We start from the raw sequence: 20,100 nt of genomic DNA, 5'->3' as shown, positions 1-20,100 counted from the left end.
CGCTTTTTTCAATTAGATGCAATTATGCAGTCAGGCTTTCAACTAGGGTGCCTGTGTGTATCTCTCTCAATATTTATGTTGTACAAAGCTGAAGATTTACTGCCAAGGAATGAAATGGAATATTCATTCAGGTACGTCTCCACCATTGATTCTCAGATCCTACTGGTCATGTCGTCTAAGGATGAACTCAGAACCGTTACTAGATGTGACTCAGCTCGGGCTGCAGCCCGTGTGGCAAAGCTGTTGGCTGATATCCTTCTAAACAGAGTCATGTGAGCCCGCCAGCCTGTGCAGAAAGCCCGCAAGAGCATCCTGCCTCATGGAAACAAGGGTCACAGGGTCACCCCTTCCACACATCACACCTGCCTTTGACATTTTTCCTATTTCTTCTGGCCGATGGTTTCTGCCTGGTTCCTTGAGTGACCTCATGGCACATCAATGGCTTGAATTCAGGATGAATTTGCTGATCTGGATATTGGTAGAACACAGATACCCTCCTTCTCCAATGTCTTTGTCCATTTCTGTAAATTTGCTTGGCCTTTGTTTCTCTTTGTTTGAACTTGGTTTTGAGCTCTCGGTTGCCTTTAAATTGTTGCATCTCAAAATAGATTTCCATAGGAAACACCATCTTTTCTATTATGTATGGCGCCCTTTTATCTACTAGAAGGCTGATGATGTGCACGTTTTGTATCTGAGACCTTTCAGCTCACCACTGCCTTGAATTACTTTTTTTTTTTTTTTAAGCTTAGGAGACAGGAAAGGAGTTTGGTCAATAGGCTTTGCATTTATGCATGCGGGTTCATGTCTGCAAGACACCACTTTGTGCTTCCTGTTTATAAGTCTACAGAAAGAGGGAGTTTTCTTTTTCCTAAATTACATTCTATATATATAATAATTGTTTTAAAACATATAATATACATGGAAAAGCATCTGATTCCCTCGGTGAATGAAAGGTCATTTTGTGGCATCTTCAGTCAGCTATGCTTTGAGGTCTGGTGTCTGATTTGAGTTTCATTTTTGCTTTTATTGTGCTTAGTGACCAGGTTCGATTAAGGGTGCAGCTGGTGTAGAAATTATGTTCGTTTTTTCTGCTTATTTTCAGAAGGACTTTAAGCCAATGACCTGTTATTCCAAAATGAGTCATAATTGTAAATATTTCTTATTGGGGCTATTATCAGCATTAATAATAACAACAACATTCTGAGGGCAGCATATCATTTGGTATTTTAACACACACGAAAAAAGCCTTGGAAAATAGTTATTGTTCTAGTTAAGTCAAATAAAGGTCATTGAAAGGAAAAGTTGTACGCTTTTGGGAGAAATTGATAGGACTTTTAGAACTTTATAGTCTCATTAAAATACTAATTAAATAATTCAGCCTAACTCTACCCTACATAACAGGATGGAGTAACAGCTATTCTAGAGAGATTGTTCAGATTTATTCGTTTTCCTATTCTCTAAATAATCCCTAACGAATTAGAAAATTCAATCCATTTCTGAGAGTAGGCAGTCTGTTATTCTGTATTCAACGCTGGAGTGAAACTTATTTTGTGTTCTTTTCATTCATGGGAGATAGAATTTCCAAGTGCTTTTTGAATTATTTTTGTTCCTCTCAAATAAAGTGCCTTTGATGGTGATCTCCTGACCTCAGTTTCCTCCTCCCAGTTTTCCCCATGATCATTAATGACACCCCACCTGCCTTTTTAGTTATGCCTCTTAGCTGCTGAAGGGGAACAGCTTCTGACAGATGACCCTGGAGCCCTCCACCCTTGCTTCTTTAGGCCTCACACCCAGCCACCATCCCTAGTCTACTTCGCCAGAAGTATCTTTCTCTGCTTTTCTGCCTGGAAGGAATCTTGCCAAGCCTTGGCAGGAAACCCTCCACTTTTTAGAGATTTTCTGCTCTCCTCTCTAAACATGAATTGCAGTTGATTCTTGCCTTGATGGTGCGTGATCGTGTCCGTGTCCATTGCGCTCCCCGGCTGGACTGATCCTGTCGGAGGCAGTAGTCAGGCTTTTCATCTTCCCGTGCATGTCTGGAGCACCACAGCCTGGACCCTGTTTGTCATACGTGTTTAAGTGACTTGAGCATGGAGTTTCAACACACTCACATACAACTGTTAGATGAGTTGGCGGTAACATTACCCCCAAGGCCCCCACAACGTTCTATAGGGCATATGTTTTTTTCTGAGTGAAATTTCTCTTTTGTTTGTTTTAGTGATTTTCCCACTGTCCTTTTAGATTATTAGAGTAACCCTGAGTTATTAACCACAATAGCTCACCCCCAGAAGCAAAAGATCCTGCTGTTTGAGAACTCAGACATGGGACATAAGAGAAATAATCTATCAGTCTTAAAATCTGGAAGCCATAAGATACCGTTTTGTACTTAGAGCACCCACAGCACAAACACCAGTCTCTCAAGAACTTGGCACTGCCTTCCCAGAGGGCAGGTGCCGTAAGTGAAATGCAGTGAGTGATGAAGTGAGAGCTCTTCGTCTCTGGTACTGCCTTTTCCATCCTTGCTGTGTTAACTTGATCTTCCCTTCATTTATTATGTTCTCTATTTAATTTACTGCATTTAATATCAGTTGTTCTTCAACATCTCCTTGCACCGGCCCCCTCCATTCCCTCTCTCTCCAGTGCTCTCCCACCCACGCCTCTCCTGCGCTCTCCAGGACCACCTTTCTCCCCCACGCCCTCACCTCTGTTCTGTCTGCTCACCACCTGCACTGACATTTCCTTAACTCCGCAGAATGAACTTTCCAAAATGGCAGCTGAATAACTGGGGGGGATTGTAGACCTCTCATCTCTTTACTGATTCATTCGTTTATCTATCCAACAAACACTGAGCACCTGCTATGCCAAACACTGTATCAACTGCTGGGGAGACCAAGACAGGCAAGACATGGTGTCTGCACTCCGCAGGGCAGGCGAGACTTGGCGAGAAGTTGATGGATTGCTAAGCAGGTGAACACACATTGGACTTCATAGAGCTGGAAATATTTGAACTGAATTTTGAAAGGTGAAAGGAAGTTAGCTCTCTAATGTGTGGTAGAGGGAGTGGACACTTCATGCAGAGAGGTAGAGACATATAAGAGTACACGGCATGAAGCGGCTTGGCCAGACTGAAGAACAACAAGTAGGGTTAGAACAAAGTATCCACAGGTGGGAATATCAGGTGCACAAGGCCTCTGTCACGATGGGTCTTGTGTGCTTAGACTTGAATGTATCCTTAAAGAAACAGCCCTATATTGGAATATAAGTAAGCAAGAGAATTGCATAATGATTATGTTAAAGAAGATCTGGTTATACTGGCAGCAGAATGGAAAATAATATTTTTGGGGGGAGGCCCATATTTTGGTGGGAAAGGATATTTCGGGGGCCACTCCAGGTAATCCAGACAAGTGGCACATGCCTGCAGAGAGGCCCTGGGCAGAGGGAGAGAGACGTGGGCGGCAGAAGTGGTGACTGCTGCAGAGGGGACTGCAAGGCCGCGGCGGCGGGCCACAGAGCTGCTGAGGTGAATTTCCAGTGACCCATCTGGAGAGCGGATCTGCAGGGGGAGTGTAAGGGGAGGAGATGGTTTCAAGGAGATTGTTCTGTGTGTGGCATTTTGATTGCAAAGTGTCTATGGGACATCTGAGGAGTGATGCCCGTTGTTAAGCTGGATTCAACAGTCAGGAGCTCAGAGGAGCTGCGGGTGAGGCCGTGGGGGCGATTCATTCCTGCCAAGTGAAGGATTGAGGACGAGGCCCTGGGGAAAAGGGCCATGTACATGGCACATGGGAGAAGAGAAATCCAGCAAGAGAAAGAATAGTATCAGAGCAGTTGGGAGAAACTAGTTGAGGCAACACAGAGAAGGCTGTAACCTGGCTTCAGAGGGATTTGAACACTGACTAAAAGGAGCATAGTGAGAAAGGGGGTGTGTGGGGGGCAAAAAATCAAGAGCTAAAACCCAGCTTTAATTGCCAAGACTGGGGAAAAGGCAGAGGAGGACTATACTTAGGTAGACTTTAAAAAACAGATCTGTGTGTATCTGTGTGTGTGCATATGTGCACACACAATTTTCTGTCTGGGCTTTTTAAATTTATTTAAGTAAAACAAAAATTAAGGGGGGAAAATATTCCACTGAGAGGAAAATATTTGTCCACGGCAAAAGCTAACTGGTAATCAAATAAATAGGAGCTGAATGTGCCGACTAGTTTGAAACACGCAGCCACCGGCAGTGCAACTCCTGTCTCAGTGCTGCGATGAGGGCCGTGGGGGATGCAGGGCTCTGAGCCCTGGAGAAGTCTTCAGCGCAGGTACTTCTCCAAGAAACTGGACTTTAAAGGGAAGAAGAAAGTGTAGAAAGTATCAGAGAGCAACACAGGACCGTGAGAGATGGTTGGGCGAGGTTTAGTTTTGTTTTACAGTGGGCGTTTCTGGCCTTGCTGAGTTGCTGGGCCTTTGCTCTTTTTGGTCTTTGTTCCAAAAGCTTTTTAGAAAGTTCTTCTCGCTTGAAAATCTGAACAGATTAAATCATGTTGGTTTATTTCTGGTGTTTTATTTTTTAATTAAAAAATTATCTGGAATTTATTTTAATGTCATAAATGAGGACACTGTACCAGGGCTTCCAATGATTTAGCTAATTACTGCAGTACTTGAATCCACTGATTTGAAGTGTCAGTTTTATAATATTACTAAAATCTCATAAATATCCACGTCTATTCTTGAAATGTAATCTATTTCATTCATACTCTCAGTGCACTATTTCTATACTGTTTCCATGAACATAGATTAATACCTCCTAGAGTTGGTCCTGTTTTATCCTTTTCCAGAATGTCTCTAATACTACAAATTCAAACATCCCTCCTCATTATTTTATTTGTATATATGGGTATATTTCTGGAATACATTTAGGATCACCTTTCAGATTTTTTTCTTAAATCCATTTGGGATTATTAACTAAATTTGCATTCAGATACTAAATTTATTTTGGAGGAAAAATGTTCTATGTCCCCCAAATTTGAGTCTGCCCACTGAAGAGGGTGGTGCATTCTACTGTTCATTCAATCATCTTTTTTTTTTTCTTTTTTTAAATCATTTATCACAATCTTCTTAATATTTTCATTAATTTATTTCTGAATAGTCTGTGCCTTCTTTGTCATTATAAAATGATATCTTTTCTGGGTTTTGATCTGGGTTGATTGCTAATAAACTCTTAATTTCTGGTTTCTCTTGAATAAGAAGGAGATCTGACACCATGAGGCCCTATTTCCAATATGGTGACGGTGAGCATTGCGTTTCCTTTGGATGCCCACTTGCCAATTTGCCAGTGGCTGCACCCACTCCACACATTTCTGCTACTTACCTGCCCCCTTAGGCAGATGAACTCATGTAGGGTTAGGTGGGTTATGGGACGCAGATACTGACATCACAGCTGCCATGCTACTGACCCTGTGGCGTCACTAACTCTGGTTCTTGCTCTCTGACCTCCCTGAATATGACAGCTCCTTTTGGGCTGTGGACCTGCTGCATCTTTCCAGCACTATCGGCTTTTCTGCAACACAACCCTGCCTCTCAGGTCAGAAGCAAATGTCAGCTTCTCCTACCCATCCACAACATCCACGGTCTTGCCGTTCCTGGCCAGAGTGGTCCCTACCCCTTGACTGAGCACTAACACTAAAGGGACTATAAATTTGCCTCTCATCCACTCTCTTAGTTACATACATGTGCTAGTTTGCTTTAAAGGTCTGCCAGTTAGGAGGGGAGGGTCTAAAAGTCTTTTAGATCTCTGACCTTATCATTTCTAACCGGTCCTCCACCATATGGAACAGCTTACCACAGATCTCTGCTGCCCCATCTGTAGCATTGCCCTGTAAATTACACACAGAGAGAAAAGAACTTCTAAGCCACCACCATAACTTTGACTTCCTGTGACCACACAGACCATAGAAATATCAAGATAAAAATTCCTGAAGAAGAATATTTTGCTTAGGAAGACACTTTAATTGCATACCTTTCTGTGACTTGTAATAACTTCATAGACCCTCTGAATGTGCTGCACTCACCTTCCCAGACTCAAGGGAGCTTGCTCACTTGCCTATATTCAGTGTATTTCTTCCAACGTTCTCTATGCATACCTTTCCCAAAGGTACATTTCTTATTTCTATTTAAATTGTTAGATACATCCACAATATTCTTTTTTTAATCCTCAAATACAAATCATCTTCCAAGATTGTATTATTTCAACACTGAGAGTGAATATGCTTCAAGATTCCCAAGTTTATTATGAGCAAATAACTATGGTTGGTTGAAGATTTTTAAGTATGTTATTCCTACTAAGGGTATATATGTGAAAGAAACAGGTTGTAATGAGTCTTCTTCCCAGAGATTTTATATTTGCCTTTTGTTTGGATTCTTTCACTGTTGAACATTATTATTACCATGAATGTCTTTTCTCTTTGGGATTTAGTTCACCATTTCCCCCTCTCTCTTTACAGGAGTAAAAGAAGTTATGTTGTCCTTCCATCCTTCCACCACTCCATGTTGTGTGTCCATTCATTCAACAGGTATTCAGTTTGGGTTCACCACAGTATATGTGACCTCTTTCCAGTGGCCCCTCTGTTGGCTCTGGAGAACAATATATTGGAAATCAGAGTGGGTACGTGGAACCTTGACTACCCAGTATAGACGTATGGTGCCAGTAAAAGCCCAGAACATCTCAGCATGGCAGCCAACCATACAAGGAACAGCAATTCTGGCTGTGGTGGACCAATGTGAATAAAAAGGCTTCATTGGGTGAAGACTTAGAAAAGTCAAAAAATGCATTGGCATTGCTTCCTACGGAATCCAGTGTTGGGTACTGTTTAATATGAGAGGGAGATGCTAACACTATCATCGTTATAAACAACATAGTTGTTGTAACTGTAATTGTTATTATTTTTAATATATTTTCTTTATAATTATTATTTGTGACTTACAAGACCCTTACAGAGGCAGTTGTTAAGAAGCGTGGCAGTTATACTCTTGCTGAAGTGTTAATTCAGTAGAAGCATGGTAATAGCATTAATAAGTACTCACTCTTTTGATCCTCACATGACTCTAAAAGTCACCCAGCAGTGCTTGTATAATGGAGATAGAAATCTATCTAAGTGTTTGTAGAACCTAAAATAAGAGCAGTCATTCCACCGCATTTGACCATATATTCCAGACTATCAGTTTAAAGTAGGAACTACCTGATGAGGCCATATAAACACTTTGTGCCTCCCCAATCGTTCATTACCTTCCTGTCCTCTGGGGCAGAGTTTCTTCCATAAGGTGGCCCCATCTCTCCTCCCCACCCCACTCTTGGCCTTTGCTACCCACTGTTGGTCATTAGCTAAGCATCCTCATGTTCTGCATGTGTCTGAGCTGTGAGGGAACAGAACTCAGCTGTTTACAAACTCTATTGACTATAACTAGTCTGAACAGCCTCTCTCCTTCCCTGCCCACAACCCCACAGGGCAACAGGGGGCTCACAACCACAGCGATTCCCATGCCAGCCCATCAGGGAACCTTCTTCCCTAGAAATATTCTTACAACCAGGGCTGTTTCCTCCCTTACTTCACTGCCAGTTTCACTCCCAGGTTACAGTCCCCAACAAAAGGCTATCCCAGTTTGAATTTCTTAATCAAGTCGCATTGACCCTGAGTACCTGGCATTTTCCCATGAGCACTCATAGAAATAGAACAGGGCCTGGCAGTGGCTGTGGGCCAGGTTCCTGGGTGAGGGGACTTGGTTCTGTAGCCTGGCCCGAGCTGAGCTCCCAGCACGGCGTCTTCCCATCTGCATTATTTCGGGCCAGGCTTCAACAGTTCAGAGTTTCATTTTATCATCTGCAAACAGAATAATTCCCTGCTGCATATTTTAAGACTGTTATGTACCACAAAGGGTGCTTAGGGAATTCAGTGAGTCAATGCATGGAAGTCACATAACCTGGTCCTCAGGAAATGTTAGTTATCTTCATTATGCACCATCGATAAAATTGGCTCACAGACTCGGCCAGGTATCAAAGCTACAGGCACAGGAATTTGACAATGTTTTACTGTCTGGATCATAGTCACAATTTTACACAGTAAAACAAGCTACCTGGGACCACCCAGCTGTCAGCCCACCCGACTCCCCACCCCAGGATCCCTCAATTTATCTGATTTGCTTGCTACCCCTACTTTTTGGAGAAAGTTGGCAAATCACAGTCAATGGCTGCTAGGTTATGTCCATTCCCATTCACTCAAATTGCCCCATTTTCAGTAGCCACTGTGCTGCAAAACATAGACTAATGTTCAGAAATATGACAGCAAGGCCTTTCCCGTTCCACAGTCAGAGAACTACGAATCTGTCATGTTTAATATGCCATGTGACACTAAGCAAGGCAGGAAAACAGGCTCCTGTGCTTTAAGAAAGTTTTTAACAATGACGTTTGAAACTAAAAGTGTTTTTGTTTGACCTTCAGCTAACCAGAATATTCAATTGACTCCTATTACCCATTACTCAGATGTCCTGGTTTGATTGTATTAGGCACTTTTTCCTCATCTCCCCAGCATGACTTGGCTCCATCAGCACAGATGGAGTGTCTCCAAGGCTGCTCCATGTGCATGGGCGTGTGAGTGCACACATGTGCACCCACTGAATGGTGCCACTGATTCATATCCAGGAGTTGTTCTGTCTTATAACTCAAGCATTGCTTTATTATATCCTAGAAAACTGCTTTTAGATCATTGATTGAACTATAGACCATCCTCTTGCCCACATTAGGAATTGACATCTTCCAAGACACAGGTCCTATGTGTTTGTATATATGTATAAGTAAGAATTAAATATGTATGTCATCCCCTCACATATTTAATTTGTGCCTTCCCAATTGAATGTGCACAGTAAAGGCTAACTTCCCATAACAGGAGAACTTTTAGGAAGTAAGAAGAAGGAATTAGCCACCAGGGAGAAGACAGGATATCAAGCAGGAGTTTGGTATAAAGTCATTTATTCTAAAGCTGCTCTGGCTCAATAAATAAGTGGAATTGACATTGTTGTATCATGGCAGAGCATCTGATATTGAAGACCAATTTTAATTTACTTTGACATAAGTGGAAAATTGTGTCAGAACAGCATGGGAAACGAAGAACACTGCATCTATCTGTACTCCTGAAGTGTGTTTCAGAGCTGCTCAATTTTGAGGAAAATTATCTTTTCTGGAGACAATCGAATTATTTTCATTGTTGGAATTTTTGTAGCTTCCAGAAGCACATCAGCAGGTGATTCTGTAAAAGTCTAGAGTTGACTTAAATAGCAGGAAATTTTAGCCTATTGAAATCAGGAGAAGTGAAATGTTTTTGCCTACCACCACCACCAGGCAAGCACTTGTACACCCAGAGAGATTTCACATCAGAGGGAATGACAAAGCTGGTTCTGTTACCGAGGCCAAACTTGTTCTGCTCACTGCACAACAGTGATAAATAAATAAATCAGGAGACAAGGTTTTGGGGCAAGGAATAGTAACTTTATTCAGAAAACTGGCAGACCAAGAAGATGGGGGACTAATATCCTGGAGAATCATCTTTCCCAAGTCAGAATTAAGGCTCCTTTTGAACTAAAAAGGGGAAGGGGTGTGGTTGGTTGTGCAAACTTCTTGCTGCCGTCATTCTTTGTTCTTGCAGCCATCCATGTGGCTCAGGCTATTGTGTCCCTGTAAGCCTGCAACAAAACAAAGGTTATTCTCTATTTTGCAACTTGCCATCTCTGCGTAAGTGCAGAAGTGCTAACATCCTTAAAGGTCAGAGCCCCGAGAATAGGCTTTCCTGTAGGTTTTAGGCTAAAGGAAACGTTGTTTTACAAAAGGTTCAGAGCCAGCAAGATTAAGCCTGGAAAACAGGTCACAGGGCTTCAAACTGAAGGAACAGATCCAATATGGCGTCAGATTTGTTCTCAATTACAGTTTTAGTTAGAGGAAATTTTGCAGCAGAAAATCCCCTCAGTTGTTTTTCTTGCTTTGCCTGAGATCTTGTTTGTTGGCTTGTGGTCTCATGGTGTCAAAACCGTATGTTAATATGAGTACTATTAAAATCATATGGTGCAGAAAACATATCTATTCTGCTTCAAAAGATGACTGAAACATTTTGCTTTGTTTATACCCATAGAAATTGGATTGAATCTATTCTCGACTTCCTTCTTCTTCAAACCAGTTTTTTACTGGAGGGTTTAAAGCCCAAATTAAAGAATTTTGGAGAAGACTCATGTAATTTATAAGACGTTTACTTCCGAATTTAAGACTGACCCATACTTGTACTTTTAATCAAGGAACAAAATAAACTTTTTTAGTCGATCATTTATGACGTTTTATACTTTGTCCATGTAATCTTTTGGAAGTTGAGAGGCTTAGACAATTGATATAACAGAACAGGTATCATTGCTCAACACTGTGAATGAAAGAATCCCAGTATAGTTTCCTGAAAGAATATTTTATTAAAAATAATAAAGAATTCTTGCTCTCTAATAAAGCAACAGACAGAAGCACATACTGAGTGTTTAAAATAAATAATACTATGGGAAAAATTATCTAAGCAACTCAAGATAGTATAGAGAAAAAGTATGAACTTGAAGGAAAATACATATTGTGCAATTAATATCTTATTTTTAAGAAGCAAATGATAAAAAATACCCAATTTTTAAATGATTTATCGAAAAAGGAGTTATATAAAGCCAACTTATTTTCATAAGTGTTACATAAAATGGGGCTATCTAAATCTATATTATTAAAGAATAAATTATATGCAATATATCTCCAAGGTTAATTGATTTTCATAATATTATAATTTTTCAAAATATAACTTACATATACATATCCAAGCAGCTCTTGAGATAAACACTGTGCCCTAGTATACAGTTATACCTATTCCACATAAAAAATGAAAAGGCAAGGATAATGCCCTTGCTTACGAACTGCCACTGGACTTCTGGATATTCCTTTAGGTTAAAGACCAAAAGCAAAGTAACTAGTCTACTTTGAAGCGGTCACTAAAGATTTTAAGATATTTAATATCTATATCCAGTTACAGGAAAAACTTAAGTTTTCTGAGGTTTAAAAAAAAAAGAAATCAACTGCTGAAAACGAAATTCTGTAATGTCTCAAGGCCATAACTATAAAGGCTCTAAATTAATGCTCCCTTAATTGTTTTTTTTCAAGCACAGGTCATGATCATCACTTTCAAATTCCATTTATGCTAGATGAACGAACGTCTCCCCACATGCTCAATTCTGAGAGTTAAGTGTGTGTGAAAGCCGTCAGTCACCTACCTTATTGGGAAAACACAGTTTCATTTAAGTGGGAAACAACACTACATACATACATATAGGGAGGAACAAGTTCCAACTGGGAATTACAGTGAAAACTGCAGGAACTTAAAATCGGCAGAGGAAACATACTGAGAATCCAGAGTAAGTGTTTTAACTGCAACCCACTCCCTTAGGCTAGATGAACGAACGTCTTTCCACATGATCAATTCTGAGATTTAAGTGTGTGTGAAAAAAGTCAATCACGTAGCTTGTTGGGAACACAGCTTCTTTTCAGTGGGAAAATACACTATATACATATATATGAGGAAGTTCTAGCTGGAAATCTGTTTTACAGTAAAAACTGCATGAACTTCCAACAGGCACTAGGAAACATACTGAAACCAGTGTAAGTGATTCTACTGAATCTCACTTCATTTCAGCTAGATGACCGAATGTCTCTCCACATGCTATGGTCTGAGATATAAGTGTGTGCGAAAGCCGATATTCACTTAGCTCGTTAGGAACACAAATTTCTTTTCAGTTGGATTCTACACTACATAAACATATATTTATCGTTACTACCTCGAACTCGGGTTTACAGTGAAAATTGCATGAATTAAAAAACGGAATTTGGAAACAGAATGAGAAAACAGAGTAAGTGATCCTACAGCATCCAATTCCGTTTGTGCTACATGAAAGAACATCTCTACAAATGCTCAGTTCTCAGGTATAATTGTGTGTGTCGCCTTCCATCATCTAGCTTGTTGGGAACATAATTTTTCTTTAATTTGGAAGCTACACGACAGAGATATATGTGGGGAGGTGCAAGCTCCAACTCGGTTTTACACTGAAAACTGCATGAACTTCAAAACGGCACTAGGAAAAATACTGAGAAACCACAGTAAGGGATTTTACAGCAACCCATTTCCTTTGAGCTAGATGAACGAACGTCTCGCCACATGATCAGTTCTAAGAGATAAGTATGTGTGAAAGACGACATTCACATATTTGGATGGAAAATAAAGTTTCTTTTCAGTTGGAAAAAACAAAATATATATATGTGCGGAGGTACAAGATCCAACAGGGTTTTAAGGTGAAAACTGCATTAATTTCAAACCAGACTAGGAAACTTACTGAGAAAGCAGAGTAAGTGTTTCTATGGCAACCACTTCCATTTCAGCTAAATTATCGAACGTCACTCCACAAGCTCAATTTCGAAAGGTAAATTTGTGTGAAAGCCGTCCTTCACCTAGACTATAGGGAACATACAGCTCCATTTCAGTTGGAAATTACACTCCATACCTATATATGGGGTGTTTCTACCTCCAACAAGGTATTACAGTGAAAAATTTAAAGTTCAAACCGGAAACAGGAAACAGACTGAGTAACCAGAGTAAGTGTTTCTCAATCAAACCGTTCCCTCTGTGCTAGATGAACGAACGTTTCTACACATGCTCACTTGTAAGAGTAAAGTGTGTGAAAGCCGAACTTCACCTAGCTTGGTGGGAACACACAGATTCTTTTCAGTTGCAAATTCCAATCCATACATATATATGGGGAGGTACTAGCTAGATCTCTGTTTTACAGTGAAAACTGCAGGAAATTCAAACCGGCACTAGGAAACAGCCTGAGAAACCAGAGTATTTCCTTCTCCTGCAAACCGTTCGCATTGTGCTGCATGAAAGAAAGTCTCTCAACATACTTAGTTCTGAGAGATAATTGTGGGTGAAAGCCGTCCTTCAACTATCTTGTTGGGAACATAAAGTTTATTTCAGTAAGAAACTACATTATATACATAAATATGTTGTATTAGCTCCAACACGGGTTTACAGTGAAAACTGCAGGAACATCAAACCGGCAGTAGGAAACAGACTGAGAAAACAGAGTAAGTGTTTATCCTGAAAACAGTTCCTTTCTACTACATGAGCGAACGTCTCTCCACATGCTCAGTTCTGAAAGATAACTGTGTGTGAAAGCCGTCCTTCATCTATCTTGTTGGGAACACAAAGTTTCTTTTCAGTTGCTAAATACACTATACACATATATATGAGGAAGTACTACCACAACTCAGTTTTAAAGTGAAAACTGCAGGGATTTTAAACCGGCAATATGAAACAGACTGAGATACCAGAGTAATTATTTCTTCTGTAAATGGTTCCCTTTGTGCTAGATGAACGAACGTCTCTCCACATGGTCTTTTCGTAGAGATAAGTGCATGTGAAAGCCGCCCTTCACATAACTTGTTGGCAACACAATGTTTCTTTTCATTTGAATACTACAATACTTACACATATATGGGGAGGTAGTAGTTCCAACTCGGTTTTACAGTGAAAACTGCAGGAATTTCAAACTGACAGAATGAAAAAACTTAGAAAGAAAAGTGTTTCTCCTATAACACGTTCCCTTCGTGCTAGATGAACGAAAGTCTCTCAAAATGCTCAGTTCTGTGAGATAAGTATGTGTGAAATGCGCACTTTACCTAAGTTGTTGGGAAGACAAAGGTTCTTTACAGTTAGAAATTACACTACATATATTTATATTTGTGGAGGTACTAGCTTCAACTCTGTTTTCAGTGAAAACTGCAGGAACTTGAAACAGGCACTAGGAAACTGAGAAACCAGAGAAAGTGTTTCACCTGCAAACCTTTCCCTTTGTTCTCGGTGAAAGAACATCTCTCCACATGCTCAGTTGTGAGAGATAATTGTGTGTGGAAGCCGTCCTTCACATAACTTGTTGGGAACTTAAAGTTTCCTTTCATTCGGAAACTACACTATATACATATATATGTTGAGGCACTAGCTCCAACTCGGTTTTACAGTGAATACTGCAGGAACCTCAAACCGGCACTAGGAAACTGACTGACAATCCACAGTGGGTGTTTCTTGTGCACCTGTCCTGTTTGTACTATATGAAATAAGGTCTCTCGACATGCTCATTTCTGAGAGATATTTGTGTGTGTAATCCATCCTTCACCTAGCTTGTTGGGAAGACAAATATTCTTTTCAGTTGGAGAATACACTACATACATATATATGGGGATGTAATAGCTCAAACTCGGATTTACAGTGTAAGCTGCAGGAACATCAAACCGGAACTAGGAAACAGACTGAGATAGCAGAGTAAGTGTTCCTCCTGCATCCACTTTCCTTTGTGCTAGATGAACGAACGTCTCTCCAAATGCTCATTTCTGAGAGATAAGTGTATGGGAAAGCCGTCCTTCACCTAGCTTGTCGGTAACACAAAGGTTCTTTTTAGTTGGAAACTACACTACATACATATATATGGGGAGTTAATAGCTCAAACTCAGTTTTACAGTGAAATCTGCAGGAATTTCATTCCGGCACTACATAACAGTCTGAGAAACCAGAGTAGTTGTTTGTCCTGCAATCCGTCCCCTTTGTTCTAGATGAAAGAACTTCTCTCCACATGCTCATTTCTCATATAATGGTCTGTAAAGCCGTCCTTCCCCTAGCTTGTTGGAAACACAAAATTCTTTACAGTTGCAATCTATTCTCCATACATATATATGGGGAGGTACTAGCTCCAACTCGGTTTTACATTGAAAACCGCATGAACTTCAAACAGGCACTAGGAGACAGACTGAGAAACCAGAATATTTCTTTCTTCTAGAAACCACTCCCTTTAAGCTAAATGAACGAACGTCTGTCTAAATGTTTAATACTGAGTGTTAAGTGTGTGGGAATTCTTCTATCTTCTAGCTCTTTTGGAACACATTTTCTTTTCAGTGGGTAAATGCACTTCATAAATATATATGTGGAATTACTATCTCCAACTCGGCTTTACAGAGTAAACTTCATGAATTTCTAAAGGGCATTAGGGAAATATTCTGAGAAACCAGTGTAATTTTTTCTGCTACAATCCATTCCATTATTGCTAGATGAAACATCGTCTCACCACATGCTCTATTCTGAGACATAAATGATTTTGCAAGCCATCAAAAACCTTACTTGTTTGGAACACATTTTGTTTTCATTGGGTATCTACACTACATGCATACATGTGGGGAGGTATAGCTCCTACTCGGTTTTACAGGGAAACTGCATTAATTTCCAAGCGGCACTCGGAAACATAATGTGAGTCCAGGGTAAGTGTTTCTATTTCAACCCTTTACCTTTGTGTAGATGAACGAATGTCTCTCCACTTGCTCAATTCTGAGAGTTAAGTGTGTGGGAAACCTTCAATCACCTAGCTTGTTGAGATCACACAGTTTCGTTAGAGCCGGGAAATTCACTGCTTACATATATAATGGGAGGTACTATCTCCAATTCGGTGTTACAGTGAAAACTTCATGAACTTCAATCTGGCACGAGGAAAACATACTGAAAACCCAGTAGAAATCTTTCTAGTAGAAACCATTCCATTTAAGCTAGATGAACGAACGTCTCTCCACATTCTCATTTATGAGATTTAATTGTGAAGTCATCAATCTCCTTGCGTGTTGGAAACACACAGTTTCTTTTATTTTGGGACTACACTACTTATATATGTAAATGGATGTAGTAGCTCAAACTCGGTTTTACCGAGGAAACTGCATGAACTTCAAACTGGCAGTAGAAAACATACTGAGAAACCCGAGTACGTGTTTCTACACACCCATTCCCTTTATGCTAGATTATCGAACGTCTCTTCACATTTTCAATTCTGACACTTAAATGAGTATGAATGCCGTCAATCACGTAGCTTGTTGGGAACACACAGTTTCTTTTGTGTGGAAAATTAAGCTAAATAAATATATTTTGGGAGGTACAAGCTCCAACTCGGTTTTTCAGTGAGAACTGCATGAATCTCCAACCGGCACTAGGAAAATATACTGAGAAACCAGAGCAAGTGTTTCTACTGCAACCCATTCCCTTCATGCTAGATGAATGAACGTCTCTCCACTTGCACAATTCTGAGAGTTAAGTTGTGTGAAAGTCTTCAATCAGCTAGCTTGTTGGGAACACACAGTTTCTTATGAGTGGGTAAATTCACTACATTTGTGTAAATGTGAAGGTACTAGTTCCAAATGGGATTTACAATGAAAACTGCATGAAATTCAAACCAGCACTAGGAAGCTTACTGAGAATCCAGTGTAGGTGTTTCTACTGCAAACCATTCCCTTTATTATAGACAAACGAATGTCTGTCCACATTCTCAATATTCAGAACTGAATGAGTGTTGAAGCCATACTTCACCTACCTTGTGGGAAACCCAGAGTTTCAGTCCAGTGGAAACTATGCTTCTTTCATATATATGGGGACTTTCTAGCACGGACTCGGTTTTACACTGCAAACAGCTTTTATTTGAAACCGGCTTTGAGAAACATGCTGACAAGACAGAAAATGTGTTTCTGTATACCATTTAACCTTCAATGCTGGATGAAAAAATGCCTCTCCACAGGCTTACTTCTGACATCTGAATTTGTTTTGGAGACGTCCTTCAACTATCTTGTTGGAAAACCAGAGTTTCTGGTATAGGGGAACTACGCTACTTACATATCTAAGGGGAGGCACTCGCTCCAACGTGGTTTTCCACACTAAATCGCTTTTACATTGAAAACGGCAATAGGAAACTTGCTGAAATTTTAGAGAATGTGTGTCTATAATACCTCTGCATTTTATGCTGCATGAAGGAACTCCTCTCAACATGCTCAATTTTCATAACTGTATGAGTGTGGAAGCCGTATTTCACCCAGCTTGTTGGAAACCCAGAGTTCCAGTCCAAGGTAAACTGCGCTCCTTCCATATATATCGGGACGTACTAGTACGAACTCGATTTTACAGTGCAAACCGCCTTTACTTGAAAACGGCTATGAGAAACATGCATAGAAATCAGAGTATTTCTTTCTGTATGTCCCTTAACCTTCAATGCTGGATGAAGGAAAGCCACTCCACAAGCTCACTTCGGATATCTGAATGTGTCTTGGAGCCATTCTTCAACTAACTTGTTGGAAACGCAGAGTTTGTGGTATAGAGGAATTAAGCTGCTTACATATCTAAGGGGAGGCACTTGCTCCAACTTGGTTTTCCACAGCAAACTGGTTTTACATTGAAAACGGCGGTAGGAAACCTGCTGAGATATCAGAGAGTGTGTGTGAAGAATACCTCTGCATTTTATGCTGCATGAAAGAACGTCTCTCCACATGCTCAATTTTCAGAGCTGTACGATTTTGGAAGCCGTACTTCACCTAGGTTGTTGGAAATCCTGAGTTACAGTTAAGGTAAACTAAGCTGCTTTCATATATATAGGGACGAACAAGCACGAACTCGGTTTTACACAGCAAACGGCTTTTAGTTGAAACCGGCCTTGAGAAGCATGCTGAGAAATCAGAGTAAATGTTTATGTATGTCACGTAACCTTTAATGCTGGATAAAAGAACGCCTCTTCACAAGATCACTTCTGACATCTGTATTTGTGTTGGAGCCGTCCTTCACCTAACTAGTTGGAAACCCAAAGTTTCTTGTATAGGGGAACTACGCTTCTTACATATGGAAGGGTATGCACTCGCTCTAAAGCGGTTTTCCACAGCAAACCGCTTTTACATTGAAAACGGTGTTAGGAAACATGGTGAGACATCACAGATTGTGTGTGTAGACTATCTCTGCCTTTTATGCTGCATGAAGGAACGCCTCTCAACATGCTCAGTTTTCAGATATGTATGAGTATGGAAGCCGTACTTCACCTAGCTCGTTGGAAACCCAGAGTTTCAGTCCAAGTTAAACTACGCTGCTTTCATATATATGGGGACGTACTGGCACCAACAAGGTTTTTCACTGTAAACCACTTTTATTTCAAACCGACTTGAGAAATATGCTGAGAAATCAGAGTAATTATTTCTGTCACTTAACCTTTAATGCTGGATGAAAGAACGCCTCCCCACAAGCTCACTTCTGACATCTGAGTTTGTGTTGGAGCCGTCCTTCAGCTAACTTGTTGGAACCCCTGAGTTTCTTGTATAGAGGAACTATGCTACTTACATATGTAAGGGGGGGCTCTCGCTCCAACTTCGTTTTCCAGATCAAACCACTTTTACATTGAAACCGGCGTAAAAACACGGTCAGAAATCAGAGAATGTGTGTCTAGAAGTCCCTCTGCCTTTATGCTGAAGGAACGCCTCTCCACATGCTCAATTTTCAGGAATGTAGGAGTGTGGAAGCCGCATTTCACCTAGCTTGTTGGAAACCCAGATTTTCAGTCCAATGTAAACTTCGCTGCTTTCATATATATGGGGATGTACTAGCACGAACTCAGTTTTTCACTCCAAACCGCTTTTACTTGAAACCGGGTTTAAGAAACATACTGAGAAATCAGAGAACGTGTTTGTACATCTCACTCTGCCTTTTATGTTTACTGTGAAATGATGGTTTCAAAAAAATTACTTTGCTTTGGTAAACTGTTTTGAATCGTGTTCCTCTGCTTTGATATGTAAATTGGGTAGTTCCCGTATTCCAGAAACTCTGGTTTTCCAACATGTTAGGAGAAGGATGTCTCCAACACAAATTCAAATGTCAGAAGTGATCTTGTGGAGAGGCGTTCTTTCATCCAGCATTGAAGGTTAAGTGACATACAGAAATACTTATTCTGAATTCTCAACATGTTTCCTAATGCCAGTTTCTAAGGAAGAGTGCTTTGCTGTGGAAAACCGCTTTGGAGCGAGAGCCTCTGCTTAGATATGTAAGCAGCGTAGTTCCCCTAGACCAGAAACCCTTGTTCTCGAAGAAGTAATGTGAAGAATGGCTCCAACTCACACTTAGATGTCAGAAGTGAGCATGTAGGGAGGCGTTCCTTCTTCCACCATTGAGGGTTAATTGACATACTGAAACACTCACTCTGATTTCTTAGCATGTTTCTGAAATCCGTTTCAAGTAAAAACGTTTTGCAGTGGAAATGTGAGTTGGTGCTAGGACGTCCCCAAATATAAGAAAGCAGCGTAGTTCCCCTAGTCCTGAAACTATGGTTCCCAACAAGTTAGGTGAAAGACGGCTTCCATACATGTACAGATTTGAAAATAGAGCATGTGGAGTGGCGTTCTTTCATCCATCATAAAAGGCAGAGTGACATGTAGAAACACATTCTCTGATTTCTCAGCTTGTTTACTAACGCTGGTTTCAAAGTAAAAGTGGTTTGCTTAGGAAAACCACGTTGGAGCGAGTGCCTCCGGTTAGATATGTAAGTAGCGTAGTTCCCCTAGACCAGAAACTCTGGGTTTCCAACATGTTAGGAGAAGGACGTCTCCAACACAAATTCAAATGTCAGAAGTGATCTTGTGGAGAGGCGTTCTTTCATCCAGCATTGAATGTTAAGTGACATACAGAAACACTTAATCTGATTTCTCAGTATGTTTTTCAGAGCCGGTTGCAAGTAATCGCGTTTTGCAGTGTAAAACCGTTTTGGTACTATAGATATGTATGTAGCGTAGTTTCCCTATCCCAGAAACTGTGGGGTCCCAATTAGCTAGTTGAAGGACAGCTTCCAAACTCATACATATCTAAAAATAGAGCATGTGATGTGGAGTTCTTTCATACAGCATAAAAGGTGGAGTGACATATAGAAACACTAACTCTGATTTCTCAGCATGATTCTGAAAGCTGGTTTCAAGTAAAAGCTCTTTGGAATGGAAAAGCCTCCTGGAGATTGTGCCTCCCCTTATATATGTAAGTACCGTAATCCCCCGAGGCCAGAAACTCTGGGTTCTCAAAAACCTAGGTGAAGGTAGGCTTCCACTCACATATGTTTCAAAAATGGAACAAGTGTAGAAGAATACCTTTATCTCACCTAAACAGCAAGGCTAAATCTCAAGCACTTACC

The sequence above is a fragment of the Camelus bactrianus genome, chromosome 5 (genome assembly GCF_048773025.1).
Source record: "Camelus bactrianus isolate YW-2024 breed Bactrian camel chromosome 5, ASM4877302v1, whole genome shotgun sequence".
Classification (NCBI taxonomy): Eukaryota; Metazoa; Chordata; class Mammalia; order Artiodactyla; family Camelidae; genus Camelus; species Camelus bactrianus.
This window is presented reverse-complemented; position numbering follows the sequence as displayed.